This window comes from Grammomys surdaster, unplaced genomic scaffold (assembly GCF_004785775.1).
Source record: "Grammomys surdaster isolate TR1022 unplaced genomic scaffold, NIH_TR_1.0 126086, whole genome shotgun sequence".
NCBI lineage: Eukaryota > Metazoa > Chordata > Mammalia > Rodentia > Muridae > Grammomys > Grammomys surdaster.
This window is the reverse complement of record NW_021620894.1, coordinates 1,525,414-1,530,730: the sequence shown is the minus strand read 5'-3', so window position 1 is coordinate 1,530,730 and position 5,317 is coordinate 1,525,414. Positions and strand designations below refer to the sequence as shown.

The following is a 5,317-nucleotide window of genomic DNA, read 5'->3' as shown; positions in this document are numbered from 1 at the left end:
AGGCAGGGTCAGTTCTCCTGCTCTCATGCCCTTGGAAACATCTTGTCCACATCCAGACCTCCAGAACCAGCTCCACTATTCTGCCCAGTACAGGCACTGGGCTTACTCTTCCAAGTGCTATAGCTGGCAAAGGATTGAGTAAGCTCTCCTGCTCTCACACCCTCAGGGTTGGCTAAACTGTGTCTTTGCTATCAGGGCCAGCCCCACTTTGTTGCCCAGGTAAGGGGCCTTCCATCCCAAATGCTATAGCCAGTAAAGGGCAGGGCCATCTCTCCTTCTTCTATGACATTCAGGCCAGCTCTTCCAACTGCCTCAGGTAGTGAGAGGCAAGGGAATAGAAGGCATCACACTGCAGAGCCAAGCTTCCTTACTGCAAATGATAGGACTGAATAACCCAGGCCCCATCACTAGGGCCAGCATGTATTTTCAAATCAAAAGACTCAACAAGGTCTGTCAGTCCCTGCTAGTGACTGTCATGTAGGCATCAAAAACCTGGGCAGAGACAAGTATCCCTAAGAGGTGACTTGGGCTATTTTCTTCCATAAGAAAGCCTTCATCATCTCCTTTCCTACTTGATTTTCTTCTAACAATAGACTCTGCCTTGACCCTTTTTAAATAGATGTATAAAGTCTACTATTCTTGGTTCCCAGCAAGTGTATTCTATTAATTCAGGTATGTGTTTAGCCATAACCCTCTATTTAAAGTGAATTTGTAAAATAATTAGAGGAATCTCTTCATATATCAAACTAGACAAGTTTTTTGACCCATTGAATTTTGAGGCTATTCAAAGACAAACATTTTGGTTTCATCAATGACACTATTCTGAGATACGCTAACACCCAGAAGACATGTTATTTAGCCATTTAAAAAAATAGAGCAAAAGTCACTGAACATAGTAAATAAAACCTCATTTATAATGCTATGTTTGAGGCATAAGATTACTAAAGCCTTTTATTTACAACTTTGATTGTCATAGCCTTCTTAATGTTGTTTCCCAAATGTTACCTGTTGCTCAGGTATTATATTAAAGAATATAGCTAAGATAAAAGAGAGAACTCCCTGCATACTCCCACTTGTAAAACATTTCATTTTTATTTTCAATCTTTCTATAGAAATGCATATATGTGCATTTTAATGTCTTATTAAATATGCATTATTTTTAAATCCTATTTTCCATGAACTCTTTTTAGGATTTTGTCTACATCTTTTAATTTTAGTTTAAGGACAAAAACCCATCCTAATTTGAAAGTCTTCGTTTCAGACCAGGTTTTGCCTCCTTAGTCGGTTTATATCATATCATCACCTTAATAAAGTTGGGGTGAAGTTACATAGCTGTTATTTGGGATGTTTGCTATTTTGTCTGCAATTGTATGTAAATGTAAGTTATATATATACTATATTGAAGTAAATGAAAAATACCTATGAGTAAGCTTTCAATTATCAACCCTTTTGTTATAAGTTTAAATAAAATTTTTGTTACAGATTTTACAAAATTTTAGCCATACTCTATGAACTTAAAAAGAGTTTAAACAATAGTATTACAAACCTTGAGATAAAGTTGACAATTCAGCAAAAGTCTTAGAGTGGTAAGTGAAACCAAAACTCTGAGGAGTACCAACAATCCCCATTGGGAATAGTCCGCATTTTAGCTGTATTAAAGCACACAGTGTCTTCTCCTGTGCTGTTTTGTTTTTCTCTCCTTGTCACAAAGTCAGGTGGCCCACCTGACACAAAACACGATTTTGGAAGAAACTTTTAAATGAGCATGCTGGCAACTGGATGGGAGTGGAAGAAGCTATAGCCAAACTCCAGAGCCAGCTTTTCAATAAAGTACAACAGAATAAAAGGACATTTTAATACTATTAAATTGCTACAAATGAATTGCTACAAAACTGAATCTAATGGACAGAGGCAAGAATCAGAGATAGTAGAGAAAAGAGAAACCTGAGCGATAAGAGACTCTGGTGGGGCAGCTACAGTACTGCATAGCTGACAGGGGTACATAAAGCTGAGAGAGCAGAAAGCTCTGTGAGAGAGCATCATCAAGATTCAGTCTCCCGTGTCTGCTAGTAACTGGAAAAGATCAGTGAGAGCAGAGAAAAAAAGAAACCACTCAAGAGTCAGAGACAATAAAAGTGAAATCAACATACACAGAACACATATCATCCATGCTTGATGAAACGAAGATTTTGACCCATTGTTTTAATGTTCTCAAGAGCAATAAGCAATACAACAAGAAGACTACTCAACACTGCAACAAACGTATGAGCAAACCAGAAAAAAAAAACATGTCTATCAAACAAAAGCTTAAAAAGACAGTTCATATAGTCAGCAGACACCATACACTGTCTTCACTTCAGAAATTTGGGAATAATTAATTTAGTTTCAAATAATTTTGATTCTACACTACTCTCAATATATTGTTCTAAAATATGTGGTTTTTTAGTTCCTCATATTATTGGTTTACAAATTTTTAGGTAAAACTCTGAGCCACAGAAAAATAGCCAAATGTTCTAACAATCAACTACGTCTCCAATCTCCTCACTAGTTGTAAACATCATATTTCTTAACATATACTTACATAACAAGTACAGATTCTACTTAGGCAAAAATTTTATTCAAAGTTTTTCTCAGTGCAATGTGGACATCTTTATTCCTTATACTGTAGATGAAAGGATTCAGCATTGGGCCCACAATGGTATAAAAAATGGTAGAGACTTTCTCGTCATCCACAGATGCACTAGAAGGCTTAAAATACATGAAAGCTATAGATCCAAAGAAAAGGGAAACAGCTATCACATGGGAGCCACAGGTACTGAAGGCTTTTGACCTACCTTCTGCAGAATGGATGCTGAGGATGTTGGAAAGGATCGAGGTGTAAGAAATAAAGAGAGTCAGGGTGGGAATTACTGTATTGACACCCACAACAATGAAAACCACCAGCTCATTGCTGGAAGTGCTTGTGCAGGAGAGCTTCCTAAGAGGTGGTACATCACACATGTAGTGATTGATAATGTTGTCATCACAGAAGGTCATTTTTAGAACACTACAAGTATGGGCCATGGCACCCACAAGCCCCATCACATACACCCCCACTGTCATCAAGAGGCAGACCTGATGGGACATGGTGACCTGGTAAAGCAGAGGCTTACAGATGGCAGCATATCTGTCATAGGCCATTGCTGTCAAAATATAGCATTCATCAATAGCAAAGAAGGCAAAGAAAAAGAGCTGAGTCATGCACTCAGCATGAGAGATGATGTTCTGCTTCACAAAACCCACCAACATTCTGGGGGTGATGACAGAGGAGTAGCAGAGATCTGTGAAGGAAAGGTTGAAGAGAAAGTAGTACATGGGAGTGTGAAGGTGAGGATTCAACACAATCAGAACAATCAAGCCCAGGTTCCCCACTACAGAGACCACATAGATTCCCAAGAAGAGGAAGAAGAGAGGCAGCTGGAGCTCTGGCTCTTGTGTCAAGCCCAGGAGGATGAATTCTTTCACTGAAGTGTCATTTCCTAAAGCCATTCTTCCTTAGGTCATATCTGTAAGAACAGTAAAAATTGTAGCATGAACACAGCCCTCTTCAACCGACAACATTTGGAAGAGAAACTAAGATCCAGAATACAATAACTTCAAGATCACACTTCTTTGTCCCTTTGTTTTCCACATTTTATGGAAGTTAATGTGCAGAAATAAGTAAAAATATATGAAAAGCAATTTCTTAGAGAATAATATTCATGGAGGCAATGACAATTATTGCCTCTGTAGCATCACATTTCTCCTTATACCTTGACAATCTACCTACTTCTTAAAACGCAGTGTTAATCACAAAATAGAAAAGACAAGGCACATCAAAGACTCACTGAGTCTCTCAGAGTTAGTCTGGGGGAAAGAAAGTAGTGCATCTAATTCAACATTTACTTTTGTACATGAGAACATCTCAAGTGACCTTACTTACGCTTCTGTACTCTCTCAGAAGGGCCAGTACAAATGGCATGGAAGAGTTGTGAAGGTGTAGAGTCCAGAGAAAAAAATCTTTTCTGTTGTTCCTGGGTTTGGCTTTTTGATCATAGAAGAACTAAATATGAACTAGAAAATCTAGAGCCCTCAATTCTCCAGGTTCTAAGCCTTGAGTTCTGAATTATTATTTCCATTTCAGATGTTTACCAGAATACCTTCTCTATCACAGAGGTTGGTAAATAGCACCTATTGATGTCATAAGAGCCATCTGGCAATGACCTAGGAGACTTTTAAGAAGTTTTAGTCTTAGGGACCTCATTAAAAATTGAAAGGATTATGTTTGTCAAATATTTTCCCAAGAGACCAGGCTTTGTTGATATGCAACTTAGAAATTAGTTCAACAGTCGTGACATTGGGTTATTAGGGTTATACAGTTTCTTTTATGGCTTTAGAATTTTATATACTTATACAACGTGTTTTGATGAAGTTCACCCCTGATGTCTTTCTCTCAAATTCATTTCCCATCCTTCTATCACTACTTTCCCTGAAATTCATTTGTTCATTTCCATTTTTAACCCCCGAGTCCACTCAGAACTTCTTGTACATGCACATATACGTGGGCCATCTGCTTGAGAGTAGGAAGCTTCTCAGGTGCTGCATCCTTGAAACTGACCCTGATTCTCAAAGTATCCATCAGCTGCCAATAGTTTTCAGCTAGAGGTTGAATTCATGACAGTATCCTTCCTTCAATCTTGAAGTTTTTCAGGCTTGATTTTACTAAGCTTTCTGCATACTTTTGTTACCACTGTGAGTTCATTGAGGACGTACTGAAAACATTGTTTTAATGTAGTCATCTATGACCTCTGGCTCTTAGTTTTTCCACCCCTACTTCTCTAATGATTCCTGAGAATTGAGTGATGGATATGATTTGGAGAAGACTGAGCACTCACAGTCTCTAATTCTATACTCATTGACTAGCTATGGATATCTAGGTTAATCTCAAGTTGCTGCCTATAAAAGCATCTCTGCCTATGGTTGGGAAATATAATAATCTATCAATATATTGGAAAGACATTAATAGTCAGGTTAATGCTATATCCATAGAAAAGAAATAGCCATGTGTACTTTCCTAGGACCTATGATCCATCTGGTCTCAATAGTTGGCCCTAAAACCATGCTAGGAATTAATTTTGTCTCTCTAGTAAGCCTTAAACCAATCCATAAGTGGTTGGTTACTGCTAAAACTTTTTTGCCAATATTGTACCAGTGAGTATACCCTGCCCTGTCAAGCCATTACTGAAGCTCCTTTTACTCATACTTCAGTAAGATAAACTGTTACTTTTTCCTGTGATAG

At 38.0% G+C, this 5,317-nt stretch overlaps 1 pseudogene across 1 annotated transcript; it reads right to left on the bottom strand.

Moving 5' to 3' along the window:
• Positions 1-2,601: 2,601 nt before the first annotated feature.
• LOC114611232 lies at positions 2,602-3,543 on the bottom strand (annotated as a pseudogene). Its single transcript, XR_003709806.1, has one exon. The product of XR_003709806.1 is annotated as an olfactory receptor 145-like (transcript).
• Between the last annotated feature and the right edge of the window lie 1,774 nt (positions 3,544-5,317).